At 34.8% G+C, this 27,998-nt stretch overlaps 1 long non-coding RNA gene and 1 pseudogene across 4 annotated transcripts in view; both read right to left on the bottom strand.

Annotated features, from left to right (window-relative positions):
* Nucleotides 1-27,998, bottom strand: part of LOC141560810 (uncharacterized) — a 1,071,928-nt gene that overhangs the window by 123,833 nt on the left and 920,097 nt on the right. The gene's annotated exons all lie outside the window — the stretch shown is intronic.
* Nucleotides 136-27,665, bottom strand: LOC141560808 (very long chain fatty acid elongase 6 pseudogene; annotated as a pseudogene).

Here is a 27,998-nt window from a genome sequence, read left to right as displayed (position 1 = left end):
TCCAAGCTCTTTTTTTCCTCACATTTTTCAGGGAGTCCGATTATTCTCAAATTGTCTCTCCTGGATCTGTTTTCCAGGTCTGTTGTCTTTCTAGTAAGGTACTTGACATTCTTTTCAATTGTTTCATTTCTCTGGTTTTGCTTGACTACCTCTTGGTTTCTCCTTGAGTCATTCATTTGTACTTGTTCGAGTCTAATTTTCAATGATGTATTTTCTTCACTCACTTTTTTTATATCTCTTTGTAATTGTCCAATTGAGTTTTTATCTTCTATAGAATTTTTTATCCATTTTATCCATTTTATTTTTTAGAGAGCTGTTTTCTTTTTCCAGCTCACTAATCCTGTTTTCCTTGCAGTTGTTTACCTTTTCCAGCTCACTAATCTTGTTTCTCAATGATTTGATTTCTTTATCCACTCTGTCTTTGAATGCATGGGATGACTTCTCCAGGCTCTCTTGCCAAGCTTCCCTTTCCTTTTCCCATTTCTCTTCCAGCTCTCTTGTGAGAGCCTTTTTGATTTCCTCTATGAGATTCTTTTGTATTGAGGAGCAGCTCATATCTCCCTTAGGGGATTCCTCTGGGGACAGTCTGTTTTTAGTCTCCTCAGTGTTTGAAGTCTGCTCTCTCTCCATACAAAAGCTGTCAATGGTTAGAGCCCTTTTGAATTTTTTGTTCATTTTGTCAGAGTAGGAATCAAAGAAAACAAATTGACAAGAGAAACAATAGGTCTGTTTTTGGGGGGATGGGGCTGGATGGTATTAATGGGCTTCCTCTACAGAATGGGGTTAGGGCAGCAGAGAGCCACTAACAGAACAGCAATGACTGTACTGAGTCTGCGCTCTGAGGCTCTGAGAACTCGCTGAGTCAGTCCAGGTGAGGGTTGGGGGTGGCCGGGTTCTGAGAGATGCTGGCTTTCTGGGGTTTTAATCTTCACCTCTGGTGTTTACACCCTCTCCGCTGCTCCTAGCTTGCTGCCAAGACGGAGTATCCACACTGGGGAAAAAGTCTTTTTGCAGAAACGGCAGAGATCGTACCCCTCCCCCTCTGGTCTGAGCTGTGTCAGCTGCCTGTCTCGCTCTGGCTTGCCTGCCCTCAGTCTTCGCCCAGTCTGATTGACCCTCCCCCAAGCAAACACAGACCTTTTCTGGCGACTTTCAAGGATGTCTTCTCTTGGTGATTATTTGTGGATTTCTTTCTGGGTCAAGCATTAAGTCTGAGGCTTGTCATGAAGTAAGTTCTGAGAGAAAATGAGGAGCTCAAGCAGCTGTCTGCCTCCACGCTGCCATCTTGGCCGGAAGTCTATGAGGATGTATTCTGATGGAAGTGAATATTTTCAACAAAGAGAAGATCTAACTCAGATCCAATTGATCAATGATGGACAGAATCAGCTACATCTAGAGAAGAAACACTGGAAAATGAGTGTAAACTGTTTGCATTTTTGTTTTTCTTCCCAGGCTATTTTTACCTTCTGAATCTGTGCAACAAGAAATTCTGTTCTGCATATATTGTATGTAGGATAGACTACAACACATTTAACATGTATGGGACTGCCTGCCATCTAGGGGAGGGGGTGGAGGGAAGGAGGGGAAAATTCGGAACAGAAGGGAGTGCAAGGGATAATGTTGTAAAAAATTACCCATGCATATGTACTGTCCAAAAAAGTTATAATAATAAAATTAATTTAAAAAAGAAAAGCTGCCAATGGACAATTTTTTTCTCTTTGCTTTCTGCTTTAATCACACAAAAAATCCAGGGATTCTAGGTGATGCTTTAGAAAAGCAAGCTCCTATGTCAAAGCCTTGTCATATCTACCTGTAGCAAAATATTGTGGCTCTCACTCTTGATCATCCAGGATAGATTTACCAAGTTAAAAGTTGGAGAATTTATAAATATGTGCCTTTTGGAATGAGTTTTTCAAATCAGGAATGAATTAGGAAAAATATGGGTCCTTGAAATTCAAATGCCCCTTTGACTTGGTATCTAATTTCCATGAAAGGTTCACCAACTCAAAAAAACCCACCAAACTTTGAATAAAACCCCTTGTTGTTGTAAAAGATTCTATAATGCCTTTGGCAGGAGTAGACATCCTGGATCTAATCCAAGCACAGTTAATTACATTCTGTCTACCCAGATTCTCTTTACAGTTTCAGATCGATAGGGAGTACTTCACTCCTTTTCCCAAAGTGTCGTCTGGTGTCATTGTGCATTACAAATAGCAACTAGGAATCATTCCAGATTTGAGGAAAGAACAGTGGGATACGCAAAATGAGATGATTTTTGTGTTTGCTAGATGAAGGGTTGCAAGATAAATCTTTCAAATATTAAGCGAGCCAGGTTTCTGAGTGAAGGTAATTGATTCTTCCAGTAGAGACATCATGCTATGGGTAAAAGACTGATCTGGAAGTCAGAACACCAGGGTGGTTCTCATCCTGACTTGGTATAACTGTTCAGGACATGTCTCCTCTCTACTTCTATTTTCTCATTCATAAAATAAAACAGGAAGCAGAATTAGGTTACATTGGGTTTTCTAAGGCCCTTTCTATAAGCTCTGATATTCTTTGAGAAGTTGTTGCAGGGAAAATATTTCTAAAACTTTTTCACTAGAAGTTTTGAATTTGACTGATACTTTATATATCTTCATCCTTTTTTTTCTATTAAACTTACTTTATGTGTGAGGAAGAAGCAACTTAAGAGTACCATCAAAGCACCAAATTGAGAAAGAGCTTATAGATTCAAATCCAAGTTCTGTTACAGAGGGACAGTGTAATGATGTGGCAAGAGCAACGGTTGTTCAATTGTTTCAGTTGTATATGACTCTTTCTGATCCAATTTAGGGTCTGTTTGGCATAGATACTGAAGTGATTTGCCATTTCCTTTTTCCAGTTCATTTTGCAGATGAGGAAACTGAGGCAAGCAAGTTTGTGACTTGCCCAAAGTCACGCAGCTGGGAAATATCTAGGGCTGGATTTGAATTTAGAAAGAAGCGTCTTCCTGATTTTAGGCCCAGCATCCTGTCCATTGTAACCTGGCTACTCCCAAAGTAATAGACATGGAGCAAAAAAATTTGTTAATCTCTATGAGCCTTGATTTCTTCATGGATGAAAAGGTCCTCCCAGAACCTTCATTTAAAGAGACTGCCCAGGTGAACCATCTCTTTTATTTCCCACCTGGTTATACTAATGGACTTTTCTATCTTGACAACCTACATCTGTCCAAGTCCCTTTCCTTGTTGTCTTCCCCATTTAGATTATAAGCTCTTTAAGATTAGGGACTCTCTTTAGCATTTCTTTGTGTTCTCAGTGCTTAGTGCAGTATGTGGCACATAGCTGATAATTAATGTTTAATTATTTAAATATTTAAAATGAAGGATAGGACAAAAGGGTTTCTATAGATCAATTTTGGATTTTTGTTGTTGTTGTTTGTTTTTTTCATGGGTTGTCATAGCTTAAATAAATAAACAAGTTAATTGACACAACAGATAAATGAATTAGATCCATTTGAATATTACTGTTCTAACAGTTTTACTGTTTTATTTAGCCTATGGGGGATGGCATGTTGGTACAGTTAAGGATATTTTTCTTATTTATTAATTTTATTTTGGAGAAAACTTTGGTTTTACCCATATTTTTGGTTAATTAGAAGAGAGGCTACATATAGTAGATTTCTCCTTTAAAGTAAAGACTCTGTCCTGTTCCCTGCCCCAGTTAAATGTAAAAACAATATTTTTTTTGGTTATATATGTACATTCATTTTTTTACATATTTCCTTATGAATCATTTTGGGTCTATTCTGTTTTTAAAGTTGAAGGGTGAAGATTGACATCCATCTTAGAGGCAACTACTTGCAAGATAAGAACTGTATTTTTAAAATTACTTCCTTGGATAGAAAAGATATTTAAGGCAATGGAAATTAAATGAAGGCATAACATAGCATTTACATTTTGGAAGTCTGAGGTATCTGCTTGGTCCACTCCTGATCCTCAAGTCAGACTTGGAACAGGGGGTATATATTCTACTTCAGCTATCTTCAGACAACTATGAAGTTGGCAAAATTTTCTGTCTATTATGACCTTCAGGCCTTTTCTGTCCTGAACTACAGGAATTAGTCTCAGAGGAATAAGCCTTACAGGTCTTTAATTGCTTTGCTCTTGTTCATAAATGTCAGGAGACATTATTAAGTTCATCAGTATCTGACTCTGGTGATATAGACTTGGACTTGGAGCTAGGATAGGTCTGATTTCAAATCCTTTCTCAGATATTTATCAGCAAGTCATCTTACTTCTCTCAGCCTCAGTTTTCTAATTTGTAAAAATGGAGATAATTAAAGCATCTATTTCTCAGGGATGTTATGTGGATCAAATGAGATAAACTTCCAAAGGTTACATATACATGCTATTATTGTTGTTGTAATTATTATTCTTATTATTAGATATTTCTTCTGTATCAAAAGTGGTACCTTGCTGTTTAAGTTATACTATCTATTCTGCTGCTTGGTTGCAGGAAATACCAGAGGAACTTGTCAAGGTGTTTACCTAGGAAATAGGCTAGTCAGGTAAAGAATGTCACATATGTCCCTCACCTTCTTAAAATCTCCAATAATTCCTTATAACATTTGAAATTAAATGCAAATTTCCCTTTGGTAAATTCAAAACTCTTTGACACCCAGTACACTTTCCAGACTCAACTTGTACATCTCTCTTGAACTTTATCATCCCATATCCCAACTCCATTCCTTTAAGGGGCTGTTACTCTTCTTGGTATATACTCAATATACTCCTTTACCCATCTCCAGCAGAAAGAAAGTTCTCTGAGAGCAGGGACTATTTATTATTAGAATATTTAATTTTATGTTTGATAGTCAAATAAATTTATCATTGGAAGAGATTGAGATCCCATGTAGAAGAGGGATTCCCTTTTTATGGTTAGGGAATATTAGTATTTTACCAGTGATAGTTATTGGCACTAATAACCAAAAAATGTGTCAGAAACCCAGAAAGCAATGAGAATGCACAGAGGGGATATAATCTTTCCATCTAATTCCTTAGATCATATTACTGTGTATAATTCTGAACACCATAATTTAAGAAGAGCATTGATAAGCTAGGCAGCATGCAGAAGAAGAAAAGATGTAAAGGACTTCAAGATCTTGTGATAATGAGAATTAGTTGAAGGAACTGGGGATGTTTCACTTGGACACAGGTAGAATATGATAGTTATAGTTAATATTTGAAGGGATGATATTTGGAAGAACTAGACTTGGTCTCTTCCATCACAGAGGGCAGAATTAGAAACTGTGGCTCTCTGACTTCTTTAAAAGAAGTCAGATCCTTTCATCTGGCACTTAATTATACATTTTCTTCTTTTTTTTTTTTGACATAGGGACAGTTACAGAAAATTATGGATTCAATGTTTAAGTTGAGCACAGATAGTTGGAGCATTCCTATAGCTACCATATATTTACCATATATCTATAGTTTTCTGGAACAATCCCATGTTAAGAAAAGAAAGTGTATTTTTAGCAAAGCCTTGCAAAAGGAATATATTTTGTCAGAATGTGTGTCTAAATTGTTTTGGGAAAATATCACTATCATTGCTTATATTGTATTAGAATGTATGTTCTCTTCACATTTGACTCTTAGAAGTCCTAGTTGTCTTCAAAGCTTAGCTCAAACAACACTTCTAAGATAAAACCTTCCTTAAGTCCAATGTTTATGCTTATATAAAAGTATTCTGAATTTATTTTGTATATGTTTATATATGTGGAGGAAGCTAGGTGGCTCAATGAATAAAGTAATAAGCCTGGACCTGAGTTCAAATAAGCCTCAGACACTTACTAGATGTGTGACAAAAGGTAAATCACAACTTCTTTTTTCTTTAATTCACTGGAGAAGGAAATGACAAATGATTACAGTATCACTTGCCAAGAAAACTCCATGTTATTGGCATGAAGAGTCAGACATGATTCAGTGACTTAAAGAGAATAGCAATAACAACAGTATATAAGTTCTATTTGCCTTGTGTCTCCTGTACATAGTACAGTGTCTGACACATAGTAATAACTAAGTGTATGTTAGCTGAATGATTAATATAGGATTATTTAACTTTTTAATGGGTATATATCTTTTCTCCCCAATTACAAGCTTATGTCTACAAGTCTCATGCATTTTCTAAACTATTATAAGTTCCTCTGAGGCAAGGATCATATATTATATTGTTTTATATTCTTCACAGTGTCTAGGCAAGTTTTTATACATAGAAAGTATTCAACAAATATTTCATGAGTGAATTTTTATTATGAAATCAAATTCATTAGGCTCTTACATAGTTCCTCTTTGAACCTCTTTATTATTTCCCTTTACCAAGTGGTAGTAGTAGTGCTGATAATGATGATGAAGATGATGACTCTAGGCAAGAACTTCCTAACCAAATTTTTTTTTCTTTTTCTAGCACCTAGCACATGCTCTGTGCAAGGTAGGCCATTAATAAATGTTTACTGAATGAATGAATGAATGGACTTATTAGAAGGACCACTAATGTCTCTATTTTTGCATTTTAGCACTATAATAATTTTCTTTGTTCTAGCTTTGCATTTGGCCCTTACTAATTCATATCCTATTGCTGTTCTCAAAGCATTATTCTTAGTTTTCTCAAGTACTACTACTTTTCAAAGTGCCTTTTGCTTTCAGGTTTTGTTCCTATAGATGTCTTATCTGATACTTATATTAAACTCTTTTTCCATTGCTGAGCCTATCATTTCTCTCTCATCTCTAATTTGCCACTTGGCAATATCTTCAGCTATAAGGCCTCTTCATTTTTTTGTGTGTCATCTGCAATTTTTTATAACAAAAACTTCCCAATACATCTTTAAATTCTTCACAATCATTTAATATAGAGTATGGCATACATGGATATTTTAGGAAACCACCTCAATGTTTAGGACAGTTCATAGAAATGCCTACATGAATTACTATTTGATAATGGTCCTTCACAATTCTTATTGATTTACTTGTCACAACCCTTTCAAAACTCTTTAACACCTTTTACTTGCTCTTTACATGTTCAAATCCTCTTCCATCCTCTTTCATATTTGGTGATCTAAAAAAGTTTTTTTTTTTTTCATGGCGGGAGAGCACAAGGCATGATCTTCTTTTCTTGTTCGTTGCTTCTTTTGTTGCTTGTTGTTGCTTCTTTTCTTCAAGCTATGAGATATTCTTTTGCCACCAATTTGCTTGATCTGCAATTCTTCTGATTTACTGATATCCTTTTCTCCTGCATTCACATTTCCTCTATTTCATCAGTTTGTGATTCAGCTATCTTGGGCTACTTCACAGTATGTAGGTCTCCCTAGGATATTTTTGGGTACCATTGAATTTTTCCTCTTTCACTGATATCCTTGCTCATTGAATATCCTGTCTATCTTCCAGGACTCTTCTTAACCCTCCCTCTTCCCAGATTGGTTATATCTGAACCATTCTCCTGAAAGTGCATACACAAAAGATAACCACCAATGATCTTCTCATGGACAAATTCCTTTTCTTCTTTTGTCTTATCCAATGTTAGATATGGACAGGTATTCTTTCATCTTTCCTTTTTCATAATACCATTGGGGGGCAGCTAGGTGGCGCAGTGGATAGAGCACCAGCCCTGAATTCAGGAGGAAGAGAGTTCAAATCTGGTCTCAGACACTTAACACTTCCTAGCTGTGTGACCCTGAGCAAGTCACTTAACCCCAGCCTCAAAATAATAATAATAACAATAATAACAATAACAACAATAATAATAATAATACCATTGGGTCATGGCTTTGTCTCATCTCTATTATCAACCCCAGCCTCAAAATAATAATAATAACAAGAATAACAATAACAACAATAATAATAATAATACCATTGGGTCATGGCTTTGTCTCATCTCTATTATCAATCTTCACATTGTATTTTTGTAGACTTTAGCTCTCCTACTTCCAGTCAGCTCAATGTGGAAAATGGTCCTTGAGATGCTCCAGAAAGTTTAGGGATGAACTCTATGCTCTGTTCTCTGAATAAGTGAGCCAACACATATTATTGCTGCCAATGGAAATAGATCCTCTGAGAACGTTCCACACAAGTCATCTTTGCTAGTACTCAGGTGGCCACATTAGAATATGATTTCAAATGTAATAAGAATGTAATGTTATCCACTTCTGGATTCAGTGCTGTCAGTACTTATATGAATTCTAAGGCTTTATCTTGGTTTCTGCTGTTTTTTTGGGGGGGTATCCATTACAGCATTTCATCAGATGTAGATAATTCCTTTTTAACTTCCTCCTACTCTGGGATCTTTTTCTTCATTTATATTGGATCACCTATTCAATACAATTTCATTAGAATTCCTTGCCTCAAGGTTACTGTTCAAATTAATTTCGCCATTCCAGAGGAAAAAGTCACTTGCATCAGCTATATTATACTATAGGTTTCTCCTATTAGGCTCTTCCTATTATTCCTCCACAAGGATGGTATCTTTTTTTAAATTAAAACTTTCTATCTTACCTTAGAATAGTACACAGTACCACTGTGCACAAATGGGATGCTTAATAAATTTATCTTGCTTTTTTTGTTTTTGTTTTTGTACTTTAAACACAAGCCTTATTCCATGAGATTGCCATGTGTTGAACTTTTGACTCAGTAATATAGTTGAACCAAACTATTTTTATGATTTACCCAATTAAGGCAGGATGACTTCTGATATAAGTTCTGTAACCACTGGAAATTCACTTAACTTCTCTAATCAATCAATCCATTAGAAAGGTCATATTAAATGTTTACTCTGTGCCAGGCACTGGACTAAGCTCTGGCAAGTTCCTGCTCTAAAAGAGTTTGCCTTCTTTTTTAGTTTACATTTTATTTTCAATTAGCATTTATTTTTCTCTCTTTAATTCTTCCCTATCCAATTTAAACAAAAAAGCAAAACAAGCAAAAAACCATTCGAATAAATAAACAAAATCAAGCAAAATAAATTCCTACATTGGTCATTTCTAAATACACATGTCTCATACTACATCTTAAAACCATCACCTCTTTGAGGGAGCTCATATTCTAAGGGAGAGGCATTATGTTTATAAATAAGTATAGTCAGAAAGTAGCATTTCAGCTGAATCTTGAAGGAAGGCAAGAATTTGAAGAAGTTAAGGTGAAGGAGGAAAATATTTTAGTAATTAAGGACTTGAATTGCAAAGCAAAAAGACATGGGACAAAGTGTCTTATATGAAGAAGATCCAATGGTCCCGTATTGCTGGATCAAAGAATAGATGGAGTGAAGTCAAGGATACAAAGAAGGGGCCATGTTGTGAAATGCTCTAAATGACAAAGGAATATATATTTGATGCTTGCAGTAATAGTAAGCCATTGGAATTCATTGAACAGATGAATTCACTGAATCACAATCTACATTGATAGCTTGAATTCCTATACCAACAAAATCATAGATCATTGACTACTTAATTCTTTTGCAATTATTAAGACTCTAACACTTGGACTTCTGTCCTCTTCTTCTTTCCCATTCTTTTACATATGCCAAAATGTTCTATATGTTGAAGTTTAGTAAGTTAATTCTTTCCACTTGAGTCATTTCTTTCTACTACCCACATACTTCTAATAGCTTTCTATTTCTCTTTGGATTAAATTTGGAATTCTCACTGTTGTTTTCAAGGCTCTCAGCCAATTGACTCATTCTGCTTTTCTTTGTATCCTCATCTCCTGATATTCCCCTAAAGCACTGCTTTAATTAAGTTTTATTATTTCCATCCCATCATCATAGTAACAACTCATATTGATGCAGTGCCTTGTAGCATGTAGGATTTGGTATTAGAAATGACAGAGATTCTTTATATCCCAAGCTCTTTATTCTAGAGATGAAGAAAAGAAGGCCCAGAAAAGTTTTACTCTAAGACACACAGGTAGTAAATAGCATAGCCAAAATCAAACCCAGATTTTCAGACTGCAAACTCAGGTCTCTTTCCACTATGCCCCATTATAAATTTTTATAAATCTCTTTACACATAAGAATTCATTGGATCCTCCCCAAAAGCCTATGAAGTATGGAGGACAAGTATTACTATCTTCATTTTACAGATATAGAAACTGAAACTCAAGAGGTTAGGTGATTTGATGAGTGATTCCAGAACATGTTCTTGCTATCACATTACTCTAACCTTCTGACAACTTAATTTCAACATATCCAAAACCTACTTCGTTATTTTTTCCCTGCAGAATCTATTCTTTTTTCTGATTTCACTTTTTCTCTCTGTGGTACCACCTTTTATCTAGTCACTTACCTCTCTTCTCTTTTCCTAACCTCTCCTATCCAATAAATCACCCAAATCCTTTCAATTCCACCTCCTTTTTGCCTCTCACATTCATTTTGTCCTCTATTTTCACAACCACCACTTAGGTCAAGCTCCTCATTGTCACATATATATATGTGCATGTACAGGTCCAAACAGTTGTTTTGCTGTATAAAAAGAATCAGACTTTTAAATCCAAAATGCAGGCGGACAAAAATAGAGGGATTGGGAATTCTATGTAGTGATTCATAGTCATTTCCCAGAGTTCTTTTGTTGAAAATGGCCACATCCATCAGAATTGATCATCATAATGATCTCCTGGTCCTACTCATTTCACTCAGCATCAGTTCATGTAAGTCTCTCCAGGCCTTTCTGAAATCATCCTGTTGGTCATTTCTTAAAGAACAATAATATTCCATAACATTCATATACCATAATTTACCTAACCATTCTCCATATCCAGCTTCATTCAAGTGGTCCTTCACTTTAATAGGAGTCCTTTTGTTTTTCCTTAATTGATGCTCTATGTCAGTCCCTAGAAGCTATCCCAAACCTACACTTCTTTCCTGAAACTCCTATATAATTTGGGCCTTATCTCTTCTTTCTCAGCTTGCCACTTACTTTACTGAGAAAATTGAAGTTATCTGTTATGAGCTTTCTATTCACCTCTTTTCTTTATCCCCAAACTTTTGAAATCATTTCCTATTCTCCCTTTTCCCCTGGTCTCTGACAAAGAGATAGCCCTTCTTGCCAGAGCCAATCCCTCTACATGTGCTTTTTATCCCATTTTCTCTCATCTTCTCCAGAAGATAGCATCCTCAACCATTTTCATCTCTCTCAGATATTCAACCTCTCCTATCTACTCATTCCTTCCTTTGCTTTCAAACATGTCTAAGACTCCCTCATCCTTAAAAAAAAATCATTATACCTTATTATATTCTCATTTGTTTAGTAAACTAGGGTTCTATGGAAGAAAAATATTGTATTATGTACACACTGACCCTGAGCTTTTTAATGGTAATAATTTCATCATAATAATGGCTTGTATTTGTATAGTATTTTATGGTTTATAAAGTAGTTTCAATATGTTATTGAGTTTAGTACTCACAGCAACCTCAAGAGCAAAGTAGTACAAGTGTCTTTATTTTAGAGATAAAACTAAGAATTAGTGAGGTTAATTTACATTCTTTAAGTCAAAGAGTTGGTAAATGAGAGTCCTAACTCAAGCACAGGTTTTCTGATTCCAAATCCATTGTGCTTTCCACTACATCTCACTAATTCTGGGCATTTAAAATTCAAGAGTAGAGTAGACAAGTTGGGTTTTCACAGAGATAAATAACGAGACTGTATATGAAACTCCTGATCTCTGTTATAAACAACTTTCTTTTCTTTTCACATATATATGTAACTTCTTCCTTTCCTTTTCCCTTTCCCTTCCATTTCCTTTCCTTTCCTTTCTTTGACAGTTAATTCTTTTATTAAAGGTGACCAAGTTGTGTGTGTGTGGGGGGGAGGAATTAAAAAACAAAAAAATGCCTTTATTGAAAAAAAATAAGAGAAAAAGAATTACTTGACATTCTTTTATTGTAGTGAATACACATAACCAGAACAAATTTCCACAATCCTTATCTAAAAGTGTATTGAGTCCTTTGAGTCTATCACCTCTCTATAAGGAAAGTGCACATTTCATTATCAGTTCTCAATTATGTTTTATTGAACTCCATGTGTATATCTTCTTTATAATTATCCTGTATTCTTTGTATTTATATCTTCAGAATCTAGCACAATTACTATCACCTTAGAGGCATTTATTAAATGCTTATCAATTTATTTAGGTACTTATGGTTTTCCTTGCACAAAAAATTTTAGTGGCTCCCATTTGTTTGCCAAAAAAAATTCAAACTTCTTTGCCTGGGTATTAGGTCCCTTTATTCTGCTTTTCTTTGTTAGTATCTTTTATCCTTTCTACAATTCAGCCAAACTATACTTTTCAGATTCAAAGAACTCAGAAAAGATCTCAGAGACTATATAGTTCAATCTATATGTAAAAATTAATCACATCTTTATGATAACACAGTAGAATGGAAAGCCTTTCCCTCTGGAATCAGGGAACCTGGCTTTGATAGATCACCTTTGACTTTACTTTATAATTACTACTTGGGTGCCATTGGGCAAAACTCATAATCTCTTTAAACTTCAATTTCTTCATCTGTATAATGAGAAGGCAGATGGTCTCTGAAATCCCTTTTTTTTTTTTTTGATACCTATCTAGTTTTTGTGAAAAGACTTCTAGTAAGGGAAGTCAGGAGTTCTAGAACACACAATTTGCTGAGGTGGTCCCTTTACTTTTGGTTAGATCTATTCATTAGGAACTTGTCCAATTTTTCCTTACATTGTGTCACACTCTTCCTCTTCACCATTATGTGCCAGACAACGTACTGGGCACTGGGTATAGAAATAAAAAAGATTTCCATAGGACATAGGTAAATTTGTAAGGACAGAATAAAAGTCCTATAGGATAAATGGTCTAAGTAGAACCAATCTGATTGACCTCTATTTCACAGGGCAACCTTTAAAATACTCAAAGACAGCTATTAGCTTTTCTCCTGAATCTTCTGTTCTATAGGTTAAACAACTCTACCATCTACCAGTAATTGTTTGACATTGTCTCTAGTATTCTCACTTTCCTGATCACCTTACTCTAAATTGCTTATGTCCAAATGCTCTTCTTAAAAGTATGGTACCCAGAACTGGAACCAATCTTCCAGATGCAATATAACTGTGGAAGAGTTCAGGGATATTACTTTCTTCATTCCTCTTAAGGTAGCATTGTTTGTGTTGGCTGTCATCTTGTACTATTAACTCATTTTCAGTTGAAAGAAAATTACAGAATATCACAGTTGGAAAGGACTTCAGAAGTCATGTAGTGGTTTAAGATCATAAAAAGACAAGGGTGTATAGTCACTTCATTCATTTAATTTATTTGCAAAGTACATTGCTTGAAATGTCAAGCTGGATAAATGAAAAGCTAGAATTAAGGATGTCCGGAGAAATATCAACAGTCTCAGATATGCAGATGACATCACTCTGATGGCAGAAAGTAAAGAACAATTAAGAAGCCTCTTGATGAGGGTAAAAGAGTAGAGTGTAAAACTAACTTGAAGTTAAACATAAAATAAAACAAAAATAAAATCCCAAGATTTTGATAATTAGTCCCATTACTTCCTGGCAAATTAAGGGAGAAGAAATTTAAAGAGTGACAGATTTTGTTACATACAGTGACTCAAAGGTCAGTGTAGATAACAATTGTAGCCATAAAATTTAAAAAATGCTTGCTCCTTAAAGGAAAGGAATGGTAGCTCTGGACAGAAGACACATCACCTTGCTGACAAAGTTCTGTATGATCAAAGATATGTTTTTTTCCAGCAGCAATATGTAGCTATGAGAGCTGGATTATAGGAAAACTGAGAGCCACAGAATTGATGCTTTTGAATCTTGAAGGCACCACCTTTTAGGAAGAACATTCCCCATGAAAATGTTACCAAAAGTAGAGGAGCTGCCTTGGAACATGACAGGGAGAATAGAGAACAAATCAATTCTCCTTTCATATAAGAAGTTCTTCAAAAACATGAGGACAACTATAATTTTCTCTTTGGATCTTCTTTTCAGACTAAACAGTTTCCTTTCCATCATCCAATCCTCAAATGGCACAAATTCAAGACTCATCAATATTTTGGTTGCTTTTCTTTCAGTGTTCTCAAGTTTTTCAATGTCATTCCTAAAAGGTAGAGCCAAGAACTAAACTCAACATCCCAGATAGGATTTGAGAAGTACAAAGTAAATAAGACTCCTCGATCCTTTTTTCATCCCTGCCCTTAATTTTATCCTGGGTCAGTTGATTTTTAAGGCCATATTTAAATATAGAATTTTACAATAATTCTTATTGGATTCTCTCTTGATAAATTCAATCTATTATTGCACTTGTTGAGATCTTTTTTGGATCCCAAATGTCATCTGGGATATTAGCTATATCTTTTAGTTTCACGTCATCTGCAAGTTTGTGAAAGATAGCATAGTGGTGAAGATAAAGTGGAGAGGGAACTACTTGGAGCCAGAAAGACCTGGGTTAATAACCTCCTTGAGATAACTTATTTGCTGTGGGATTATGTGTATATTCCTTAACCTCTCTGTGCCTTAGTTTCTTTGGCTCTGAAAGGAGAGGACTGTATTCATTGGCAATTACATATCTTTGTAAATTTGAATTTGCTGAATTTCCCTATGCCCATCTCCATCTGTTAAATATCCTTCGGTTTGACTCAAATTCTGCCTCCTCCTATATAGTCTCCCTTCTTTTCCTTAATTGGTAAGGAATCCTATATAGAATTTGTTTTGTGACTTTCTAAAACTCTTATTATTTCATAGCATGTATTTTGGGGCAATTTACACAGAAAGAATAGGGGATAGACTGGATCTAACATCATGAAGAGTTGAGTTCAGACCCAGCCTCAAATCCACATTCAATAGGTATATGTCTGAGTAAAATCTCTTTCAGTCTTAGTTTCCTCATCTATAAGATGGAGAGAATAATAGCATCTATCTCTCAAGGTTGTTACAAAGGAAAAATAATGAACTAATTTTGGTAAAGCACTTTGCAAAAATATTATATGAATGTGAACTATGATGATGATTTTGGCATCATATTATTTTATTAGACTATATTTAGTGCCTTAAATGAAGGCACTAATTCTTAACCAACATTTCATTTGCTTGTTGTTGTTGTTTTTAATTAATTAGAAAACAAGAAAAAAGCTGTCAATTCTAACTGTTCTCACCCACAAATAACAGCAATCCCCTACCAAATATACTACCTACACTTTTCACTGAGACTCCAGGGAAGGCAGGAGTTCTAAGCAACTTCCCTAGGCCTTCAAAATTTTAATCCTTGCATTTATCAATTCAATAGCTTTCTCAGGTATTAAAAAAGTCCTATGTCAATTTCTCTCCTAGTAAAAAGCTTTTCTTCCCTTCAGTCTGTCATACTGTTCTCCCTGAGGAATGGAATCTAAAGGTTCTAAGATCATTGAAGTTCTTCATTGTCAAGTAGAATAAACTTGCTTACTGTTAATTATATGGAAGTTTAACAGTTGTCATCACAGACATAAGAAAAAGGCTTAGGAGGAATCCTATGAAAATAGCTAGCTGGCACAGTGGGTAGATAGGGTGTTGTATCTGGAATCAGAAAGATTTGAGTTCAAATTCAGCTTCAGACATTTAATACCTGTGTGACCCTGAGCTATCAGTTTCCTCAATTGTAAAATAGGTGTTATAATAATAGCACTTACTTCCCAGGGCTGATATGAAATGAAAATGAGATAATATTTGTAAAAGAGCTTAGCATGGTAACTGAGTAGGTACTAGGACTCTTAAAACCAGAATATGCTAGATTTTATGGAATTTCTTCAAAAATAAGAAAAAGAGCCACCTATACAAGATGGCTTAAAGTAGTATTGTCATCAGTACAGTGAAAAGTGACCTAAATTTGGGAAAGGGAGACAGGGACTTGACTCTTGCATCTAACACTTATCAATTATTAGTGGACATGAACAAGTCATTTTTACCTTTACCAATTTCAGGTTTCTCCTGTTTAAAATAGAGGTAATAATATTTGCATTAGATGTTCAGTATTGTTGTGAGGAAAACACTTTGTAAACCTTAGAGGACTTATACTACTGTAAGTGATGATGATGATGATGATGATGATGATGATGATGATGATGATGATGATGTGAATGAAGAATTAAGTCAATTCCTTGAGGACTAGGACTATTTTTTTTTGGTGCACATTATTGTTCAGGTGTTTCTGGGTTTTTCTTGGCAAAGATATTGGAGTGGTTTGCCCCATTACAGATGAAGAAACTGAGGCAAATGAGATCAAGTGACATCCCCAGGGTCATAAAACTTTTAAGTGCCTGAATCTGGATTTGAACTCCCAAGGATGAGTCTCCAAGAACAGCACTTTACTGCGCCACCTAGCTGCCTCTTTGTCTATGTCTCCTTAGCATTTATCAGAGTTCTTACACACAGTAGACTTTTAATAAATGTTTGTTGTATAGCTTTAAGAGAGGGGAGGAGGAACTATTGACTTATCTAGATCTGAATTTAGATGCATGGTCTCCAGGTGAGTTTGAAGGTTTTATACTCTGAACATGAAGAGTAAGCTTCCTTACTTAATTCAGAGATTTGGAGGAAATTAGAGTAATCTTGAAAACACTCTGAGCTTTTTAATGATGCATATCCTGCACAAACATTAAGTGACACTCACCTTTCCTACTAATGATTTTTTGAAATCCCACAGGATTTCAAGACAGTCACAGAATCATAGAATGTTGATAATTGAAAGGAAACTGAGAGATCTGCTAAACTATCTCTTTTATTTTACTGATGAGGAAACTGAGGCACAGGGAGGTGAAGGGCAGCAAAATTTAAACCTCAACATTTTGAAACACAGCAATACACCTTCTTAGTACTAGTGTTTCACTGTGATAAAAGCTTCCTCCAAAAAGTCGGTAATTCTGCCAAAGCATAGAGACTTAATTCAACAGAAGGGAAAAAGAATGACAGTAAGAAGCAACCTCTGAATACTAAGGGATGTCTATTCTCATATGAGTGAGTGCCACAGCCATTCATGCAAATAGGAGTTATGTATTTAAATCCCCTCACAAAGAGAGGAGAATATACTCCTATATCTGGATTAGATTCCACCAGAGCCCTGCCAAAGAATCTTCTGAGACCAAATCCACATAAATTAAATTTCAGAAGGTACAAGGCTTTAAAGGGATTGTGCTTCAGGAATGATAATAAACTTAATGCACAATAAAGTTATTGGATGCTAAATTAATTTAGGTCAAAATAAATTTATCAGAATGGGAAAAAAATTTTCTGAATCTTCCCCACTCCCCAAAGCCTGTCTATGACAGCTGAATGAACTATTTCAAAATGTGCTGTATGGAGAAGTTACAAATATAGTTTGGAAGTAGATCTATATCATCTGACAGTAAGATATGGTAGTCCATCCATGTTGAGTGCAGCCTCTTCGACATGTTTGTATCTTCAAGTTCTGAGTAACAGCAAAGAATTACTAGCTGGATTTTCATATGCTAACCATGCTTTCCACAAAGGGGAGATGGCAACCTATTAAAATGACCTATTTGTAAATTTGTACCTGTAAGTTATATTTGAGCCAATGATATATTTAGTTTCTCCATTGTCCAGCTCAGATTCCTAACTAGGAATTGGCTTGGCCTTGTCCATCAGAATCTCAGCAATAAATGGATGAATCAATAAATTTTATAGGATAATAAAGATTATAGGTTGAGAGCTAGATTTTGGGAATCATCTAGTTCAACCTCCTAATTTAACAGTAAGCCAAAGACAGGAAAATTGAATTGCCTTTGGTAATATATATTTATAGAATTCTAGAATTTTGGAGCTAGAAGATATTTTTGCTATCATTTAGTTCTTCAGAAAACTGAAGTCCAGAGAGAAATGACTTGCTCAATGTCACAAAACTAAACAGCAGCAGGGCCAAAGTTCAAAACCAGTGCACAGTCCAGGATACTTTTAGGGTATATCATGTGATTCCAAATTTGGTTGGCTCTCTACTAAAATGCACATGCCTGTATCAAAGAACTTTGTACTGCAGGGATTCCATAAATAAAATGGACCACATCAAAATATACACCCAAGATGGAATTTCTGGTAGGGAGGGGGATGATTCTTTTCTCCTTCACAATGCTACTGGTTGGATAAGTGACAAGCAGGCAAAGCCACTGCAATCAATCAATGTCAGGACCATCAATGTCAGGTGGTCCAATGATGGCTTTGAATGGGATATTTTCCCTTTGCTGACTAGCCTGGCACTGATTAGCATCTCAGCCAGCCAGTAACACAGGCTGCAGGAATGTCTAATGACACAAAACATGCCCTCTTCCTCCCCCTTCTTTCCACTGATTAAACACAAGAAAGCTCCAGGAAGGAATCGGAAGATGAGAAGTAACTACTACTTTTTCAGGAATGCTGGGACCTAAGATACTAGCAAGTCCTCACAAGGTTGATTATACCAGTCTCTTATACCAGAGGTGTCAAACTCCTTGCCTGGTGGAACTTTCCAGCATGGCTCATACCAAGTTAAAATGTAATTGGGAAATATTTGACAAAATAAAAAATGTAACACAATCAAGATAATGTTAATTTGTGGTTTTCTAAGTTAATATGCTATTTGCAGGGATTTGTTTCTGTATGAGTTTGATACCACCAAATGGGTAACTTGAGTAAATAGGAGGCCCAGTGGGGAGGAGCAATGATAAATTTACACCTTCTCCAGGGAAATCCAATAGCATGTGAACAAGAATAGAGAAAGTGGATGGGAGAGGAGATACTTCAGGGTTGGGGTTTGGTGAAGGACAACTAGAAATAGATCAGTGATACAAGGGAGTGAAGAACAGAGAATACTATAAAGCAACAGTTCTTAACCTTAACTCCAATCTATGGATAGATTTCAGGGAGCACTAGAATAAGAGAATTAGGATTCTAATCCTAGTTTAGTAAGCTATATACCACTGGCTGATTTCATTTTCTATGAGTCTCACTTTCCTAAGTTGTTGGCTCAAGTTTAGTGTGGAAAAGATTAGAAAGGATATAGATTTTTTTTGGTAAAAGTCTTCTGTCCTTAGGGAAATATAACACTTATTGAATATTTTTTCATAAAATTTGTTAATAACCTTCATCTGCCTTTTCTTTCTTTCATATTTTTTCCCCTAGAGTTGATAGGTATGAGAAGGATAGTGTCTCTCAGCAGCAGTCCTTTGGGATGGAGTTGAATTCAGTGAGTCCTCACCATAAAAGGATCATAAACTTATTGGGTTAGATACACCTAGTTATCCCTAAGCTGCCAAGTTTTGTTTATTATTATTATTATTATTATTATTATTATTATTATTATTATTAGCTGCACCATATATATGGTTCCTTGTGCCATTTTCTTTTGTTGTTGTTTTTTTTTTTCTTGATGACCCTGAGCTATGGCTTCCTTTTCAGTTCCAACACTATTCAGCCTTCCTTGTTTTCCTCATTTTGCCCATGTAGGCCTTGAAGAAAAAATGACAGAAGAGCACAACGTAGCTGAGGTACATAAGTGAGGACCAGATGGTGTTCTGAATGTGGGAGTGGCACTGATCTTACTGCATCCAGGAGAAGACCAGATAGTTAACTATACAACCCATCAGCATCTGTGTGATTTGAGACAAGGTGATGAACATGGCAAACTTCCATGATACCGGAAAGCCTGCTGCCTGCAAGGCATAGTAAGAGTACATCACTGCATGTACTCCATAGTTCATTGTCATAAACCAAGCACCTGCAACAACCATGTCCTTATAAGAGTACCAAGAATATAGCAGCACGATGATATGGTGATACCAATTCAGGAAGATGAATTTCTGTTTTCTAAGAATAATGAATATTGTATCTCCAAGTTCAGGTGCTTTGCTTAATACAAATGCATAAGCCCAAAATTTGCTGACAAGTCCATTGTGAAAACTCTGATCACAAACTGATTGCTTCAGGCCTTTGGTCAGCACCAGTTTGAAGAGCACCAAATATACTGAAGACTGCATACCAAACACAAGTGGCTTCCTCAGCTCAAACTTTGCTCATTTGTTCATTCCTCATAGGAATGTTGTATCTCAAGTGAATTATTTATGTGAAAATATTTTGTAAAGTAGGCTGGTTGTTTTTTTTTTTTTTTGCGTGCATGTGTGTGTGTGTGTGTGTGTGTGTATGTGTGAATCAATTAAGATTCAGTGACTTGTCCAGGGCCACACAGCTAGTCACATAGTCAAGTGTCTGGGGTTGGATTTGAACTCAGGTCCTCCTGGTTTCAGAGCTGGTACACTATCCACTGTGCCACCTGGCTGCCTCCTATAGTGTTAAATAAGAATATTACTACATTTCTCTAACTTTATGATAGCCACATCAGCTTAAGACAAGGAAATTGAAACTGCATTGTATGTTTTGAATGTGTGTTTGCCCTCTTTCTTACTAAATTATAAGCTCCTAAATGGCTAAGACCTATTCATCATTTGTTTTTTCCACAAAACCTGGTATAATTTTATATACTAGACACTCAGTAAATGCTTTAGAGGTTTTGTTTATTAATAAATGGATTTCAGAGCTTTTTGCAGATAAAATGTCAGTAATATCAGCTGTATGAATTTCTAGAATTAGAGAAATGGCAATTTTACATATGTTGAATTTTATTTTTATTTTACATATATTAAATTACATGTTTATTTTATTTCATACATGTTGAATTTTATTTTTATTTAGTGACCTGATATTCTGTTAGAAATGTGTCGCAAGGAATTGAAATGCCAGATTGGAGCTTGAGAAGATGTAGATCAGCCTGAGAAAAATAGATTTTAGTAGTCTTCTGTTGTTTGTCTGTTCTTGAAGAGGACCATGACATCAGGTAAGTAATGACGTGACATGTGCAAGTGAATTGAATTTAAGTGAGGGGAGTCTTTGCAAAGTCACCTGCCTTACTTTCCCCTCCAGAGTCATCTGGGTCCAGTGACCTGATATACATCAGAATGACTAGAGATAACTCTGCATCCAGTGGGAGATCTTGGCCTTTTTAAGCTAAGGTCTTCAACAGATTTTTGTTTGAATAAGAACATACTCATTCAAAGATTAAGGCTAGATAGAATTGAGGCAATGAATGGCCTCTTTCACCTAGTCAAAAAATCTAACATAAATTTTTGAAGGAAAGACTCTCAGGGTTTCTGGTTAAAACAAAAATGATTGCTATTTGGATTCATTTTGAGTCAATCGGGATCCAAATGATGACTCATTGGGGCTTGGTTTGGGATTGTTGACCAATCAATGGAGTCTTCTGTATAGATGTGATAGTTGAAGTCATGAAAATGTATGAAATCTTCAAAGGAGTATAGAAAGAAAAGAGATTAAAAGGCCAAAATAAGAATTTTGGAGAATAATTACGTCAGAGGTTAAAGAGAAAGAGAAAGGCATTAAAGTATACAACAAAGGAGTAAAGAACCAGGCCATATTAGATAACATCAACAGAAGCCAAGGGAAAAGAGTAACATGAAAGGAAGTCTCATAAAATAGTTGGAAAAACAATGGTTTTGGAATCAGAACACCATTGTTCCTAGCTCTCTTCTTATCCTTGTTTCCTTGAACAAGTAAGTCAACCTGTAAGATGAGGGGATATGACTAGATGGTCTCAATATCTCTTTTTAGCTTATGCTATTATATGTTATCTGTTCCAACATTATCATTTTACAGATGAAGATACTGAAGTCCAGAGTTGCAATACCCAAGTCATACAGAGCACTGTATATAAATAGCAGAACCAGGATGTGAGCCTTTATCCCATTATTCCATATACTGCAGACTATGGTATGCTATACACAATACGATACTATCCAAATAGACATATAACATTATACTATGGTATGATAGTTTGAATATTATACTATACAGTTAGTTGTTTCACATCATAGGACTTAGGGACATTATGCCCTCACATCCTGGAAAATCTGTGTAAAATTCAAACTAAAGAAGAAGTCTGTATGTTTTTTCTTTTTCTTTTATTTACAGTACTTTGTTGTAAAATTTGGATAGATATTATACAATTCTCTGCATATGTATTTCTGAGTTTTAAAACTTTTTCTGTGTCATCTGTTGTCTATCATCTTTGTGTATCATCTGTGCCTTTTGGCAGATTTACCTCAAGTTCCCATTTAATTTCTTATGCAGACCTTAAATATATTGAAACCCCAATGAGGAAAGTTATGATATGGAAGTAATAAATATATTATACTACTATACTATGAGTCAATCAATCAATATTTAAGTCCTCTCTTATTCCACGAACAAAAATACAAAAACAAAGAATGACATAATCCTTGTACCCAGGGAGCTTCCATTCTTGTTTACATAATGGATGCCTTGCTTATTTTAAGATGTCCATTTTATGAAGTACTTTGAGTTTCATAAGCATGACAAATAAGTACCTTGAAGGCCTGAATGTAAAGAAATATGTTAATGCATTAATGTGCTCAGTGAAGGCATTTAAATCCTGGTGGTAGGTGAATGAGGTTCTTCCATTGGCTTGTGCCTGTACAAATCACTAGATATCTTGAGACTACTGCCAACATTCAATGTTAAAATGTTAAAAACATTTTATTATCCTGAGCACAGGTCTTCTTTAATTCAGGAAGGCCTTGGCTTATATTGACTTCTATGCAGTTAAATTTCTAAAGATAGAAACTGGGTTATGAAAATGAGATAAGGCAATGGCCAGGTGGGTAAAATCTTATTTGTCTTCCCAAACCCTTTCCCCCACCCTCACTTTCCTCTTGGCTACATATATACTAATTAACTATAACACATTTATAAAATAACCACCCTTATGGATAAAATAGACAATTGCAAAATCCCATACATACAATTTGCCATGCGTCAATGACATAACAAAACACACTGTAAATACTTTATAATTATTGGTTAAAATAAAGCTGAGACAGTTCTCTAGCCCTAAGTGCTCATTTCTCTGTAAAAGGCTCAATAAATAATTATGTTGTATTTATATAGCTTCATAAATGGTTATTAAACAGTAATAAACTGATCAACAACTGATCCAAATACATTTCGCAAACAGCTTACAAATAACTTAAAAGGTATTTTCTGTATAAATTGGTGATGAAATACCAATATCCATATAATATCAATATCCATTAGCAACATGTTTACTTTATTTTGTAGTCATGCCCCATTCTGTTCCAAAAGACTTATTAAAAACATTTATAATCAGATGCACTGCTTTTTAAAACAAATGAACTGAGAGTCCAACTATGGCATGAGTCTGAGAATCACATAACATTGTACATTATTCACCCTTATGTTTTGCTTTTGCTTGAATTGCGGCCAATAAGCTTTCAAAAACCTGCTTTCACCAAAAACAGAATAAACTGCCAAGGCATAAATTGAATTCTAAAGATTAACTACAGTTCCAGTCATAGTTAGCTTTTATTTTCTTTGTTTGTTTGCTTTTAAAAAATGAATTTGTGTTCTGAAATGGAGATCACCCACATACCCATATTCTATGAAATAAGTTCAATTTCTTTTCACTACTTTGATACATTTATTATTTTAGGAGGTTTTATTAAATTTTTTTTTCATTTTTCCTATTTTTCCCCAAAATATCATTTTATCTATAGACCTAAGTCTATATTTTTAGTGATTTTAAAATACACACATATAGATATTTACAATTTAGTAATATATGACTATGAACTTTTTTTCCTCCCCTGTTGTCCCAAGCCATTAATAGCTGAAGATGCCTTTTGCCCTCTAGATATTGGTATACCTTTCCCAAAGGAATGGAACACTCATAAATATGTTTTAACGGGCAATACAGTGTTGTCATTTTAGCTTTTGAGTTCCTGTGCCAAGCTATCCTGAATTTCTGATCAGATTACCTACCAAATTATCACTAATTGACCCTGCATAATCTAAATAATGAAATATCAGATCTCAAAGCATTCTACATATTTAATATATTACCACATATTTATTTATGTAACATATTCTATTTAATATATTAACATTATCACACAGTATGTTATCCTGTGTAACTACAGGACTTTAAAAATATTATGTGGTAGAACAAGGCAAAAGATTAATAATAATAGATTAATATGCACTAATTCACTAAGTGCTAATGAAACAAATGTAAGCAAAAAGGCAATGCTTTGCCCTGGAGAATTTATACCCCATTGGAAAAAGACCATAGGAAAAAAATGGGATTTAAAAAGGAGCAGGGAGAGGAGTGGGGAGAGAGGGAAAAAGGGAGATATGATATAACAGTCCAGAAAGTCATAAGCAAAATCACAAAAGGAATGAGCCTTGGCCCTCCTCAAAATAGAAGCTTTTCGAGGATTTCTCTACTGGGATAAGGAGAACTGCATGGTGGAGGGATGGTTCATGGTAAGGAGGATTCTAAGGCTCAGGGAAATTTCAGAACAAGCTAGTAACTGAGGTGCAAAAAATCAGAAATAGAGGGTTTATATGTAACATGTGGCTGATTATCCTCTCTCATTCTCACTATATGACCCATCTGCCTTTTCATTGAGCATGTATAACTTTGATGTTAAGTGAATAGTGAATTTTTTGGGATCATTGCAAACACAGTTTGATCATTTTTAATAACTCTGTTAATCAGTTCAATTCATTGTCCTTTTGTAGGATTTGTCAAGATATACACACTGATGGACTAGTTTAGTGGAATGACTCTTTGGTTGCATGTCCTACTGTGGATAATGCTTTCTATTCATTTTGCTTTTCTCATATAAATTCTCTGGCACAGTACTGTGAATTTCACCAAAAAACTTACTGTGCTCTGGGGAGAGTTACAATAGTTTAATAGCAGTATTTGTAGGATATTGCTATTAATAGATCATATAATGCTTTAAGCAAAGTTTACAAAGTACTTCACAAATCATCTATTCTCATAAGATTGTATATATTTGTTGCTTTGTTTATTATCTGTATACAAGTTCTAATTCACTGATAGCTTTCCCAAATACATTTGCTCTTTATACTCAACACCATCAACTTAGTAACAAAGTGTCCTCAGGTAAAGCTTTTGTTATTGTTTCATTGTTTCATTGTTTTTCAATGATGTCTGACTCTTCATGGGCCCATTTAGGGTTTTCTTGGCAATGATATTGTAGTACTTTGCCATTTCCTTCTCCTGCTCATTTTACAGGTGAGGAAACTGAGGAAAATAGGGTCATGTCAGTTGCCCAGTATCACCTAGCTTGTATGTATTTGAGGTCAGATTTGAATTCAGGAAGATGAGACCCTGACTTCAAGCCCAGAGTTCTATCCAGAGTACTATCTAGCTGCCCTTCAGGGAAAGAAGTGGAAGAGAAAGTTTTTCAGGGAAGGCAGACTTGTGTGATCTTTGATTTAATCAGTGCAGAGAATATTTCGGTGAGGAGCATCTTTTGCCAAGGCAAATTGTCATCCTCTCTGCAATTTAAATACCTGAAGCCCTTACTAGTTAGGTGAGTTATCCAGGTGTATATAATTCAGTATGGTCTTCCTGACTCTGAGGGTCAGCTCTCTATTCCTTAAACTGTACTTCCTAGATATATAGTTAAAAAATATAACTAGGAGAAATTTGCCACCTTTTCTTCTGACAAAAAGAGTAAAGGACAGGCCATTTAGTCCAACTTCTTCATTTCATGTTTGAGGAAACTGAAGTCCAGAGGAATTAAATGCATTGATCAGTTGCACAGTTAATAAGTGGCAGAAATATTCTAACTCCAAATTCAGTTCTCTTTCTATTGTGCTGAAATGCCCTCCCTCATTTCCCTCTGAATATGTGGGGAGTCTGTAACTTATAAAGAAGTACATATACACATATCAGGACTATGTGCTTAAAATCATTTATTGAGAGGAGTGGTTAATCAAAAAAGTGGAATCATGTCCTAGTTGGTTTCCTTTGTAAATTTATACACATACATGCCCATATAGACTATGATGTGAGCAAATCTTGGTTATTATGCTTTTGCATTTTTTATAGATTTGATTTTTAGTTGAATAATTATTGGTAAGAAAAAAAGAACAAAACAAAAGAGGGGAAAGATGTCATTGGGGACATAAATGCCTGCATTAATTTTTCATTCAAGGCACTGTGCAGTTCATGAACTGTGCAAATGTTTTTGGGGTATGTTTTTGATAGAACTTGCTTTAAAATGAAATATTTTATTGCTCCTGCTGAGTTCATAATTTCCAAGCATTAATAATACTACTAATTTTAGTTCAAATTAAAAAAAAACTTCATAAGATTTTTTTTCTTACATAGGCCTTCGCACATATTTCAAAGTAATTTTCTGATGTTTTACATGTTTTATAATTATTAAAATAACAATAATTTTACAGATGAGTTATCTAAAGGAAACAGAGAATTCAAATTTATTTGAAATCATACATGGTTTTAACTAGTGGTCAGTACTACCTTTCAGTTGGAAGGTAGAATCCAACCTTTTTTTCCCTTCATAAGCAGACACTTTATATTCAGCTAAGAGGATAGCATTTTTCAAATTTCCTTTTCCTTAAACATACAAAACTCTCTAAAGCCAGTGTTCGCTATGTCAAAGATCATATTCAAGCCAGATGTAATGACTGAATCAAGTCTGTTGGTTTTAACAGTTTTTCTTTGTTACTAAGAGTTTTGGGGGGTGTCTGTGGCAGACAGGTGTATTAGAAAGTGACTTCAGTGTAAAAAGCAGTATTGTCAAATCTAAAAAAACTTTGTTTTTCAGTTTCAAGAAAAAAAGTATATAGGCATATTTTTCTTTTTTTTTCACTCAACAAATATTTATTGAGTATTTATTTATAAGACCTTAAAACTCTCTCACCATTGGTAGAGATGGAATAATGCATTTCATTATCATTTTTGAGGGGTGGCTATTGGTAGGAAAAATTTTGTGGGGCTCACTTAACCTCAAATGGCCTTGCCTTTCCAAATTAATGATCCTATGAGTCCACTCTTAGATTTTCATGCCAATATAAACAACCTACAATATTTAATTGCTGCTTTCAAGAATTATCTACTTTTTACCTCAAGCACTAGTTTCTAAAATATAAAATAATTTTTAAAATAACATAAGCCATCTTTTCATAGTAGAGAAAGATTTTCAGTCATATACAGAGTATTCTTTTAGTGAAATATCACTATTGATTTACAAAAGGCAGGCCATGGTATTAAAATTAATCTAGCATGAAGCAATGGCATAGGAAAATAATTTATTTCATATAGAAGGAAATGTCATTTTCAATATTTATAAATTATACCATATAATAAATTAGTACATGATTTCCAAATAATGGATTGGAATTATAAAGAAAAAATGAGCCAAACTCCCAATAAGGCATTATTCTCAAGATACTGGCATTTCAAGAATCCTAATTTCTCAAAAAATACTTCCTAAATAATGTGATAAAAATTGGTTCATAATAACTTACTCATTTGTGGTGTTTGGGATCTCACTCCACTGAGTTATCTATTAAATATGAGGCTGATTACACAATACTCTGTTCAAGACAAATAGGACATAATGACACCCATATGCAATGTAAACTTATTAAACAATTCATAATAAAGTGATGCTCAAACAATAATCAGGGCCTTTCTTTATCTGTATCACACTCAATCTTTCATTATATGTATTTGTGCAGGTGCTATGAGCTTCCAGTAGACTATATATATATATATATATATATATATATATATATATATATATATATATATATAAAGTAAAAGAGAGCACACACACACACACACACACACACACACACACACACACACACACTGTGTGCTCTCTTTTACTTTACCTTTGTATACATAGTGAATAGTCTAGTCCCTCTACACAGGAGTTGATACTTAATATTTCTTTAATGAACATTTTATTATGCAAGGTATTATTCCAGGGTCTGGGGATTAAAGTAAAAATAGAATGAAGGCAAAATAGTCGATACACTCAAGGAGTTTGAGGTGAGTATCTAAGGTGACTTTAGAAAACCTGTA

This window comes from Sminthopsis crassicaudata, chromosome 3 (genome assembly GCF_048593235.1).
Source record: "Sminthopsis crassicaudata isolate SCR6 chromosome 3, ASM4859323v1, whole genome shotgun sequence".
Lineage (NCBI taxonomy): Eukaryota > Metazoa > Chordata > Mammalia > Dasyuromorphia > Dasyuridae > Sminthopsis > Sminthopsis crassicaudata.
The sequence above is the reverse complement of the archived record's forward strand: the minus strand, read 5'-3'. Positions and strand labels throughout refer to the sequence as shown.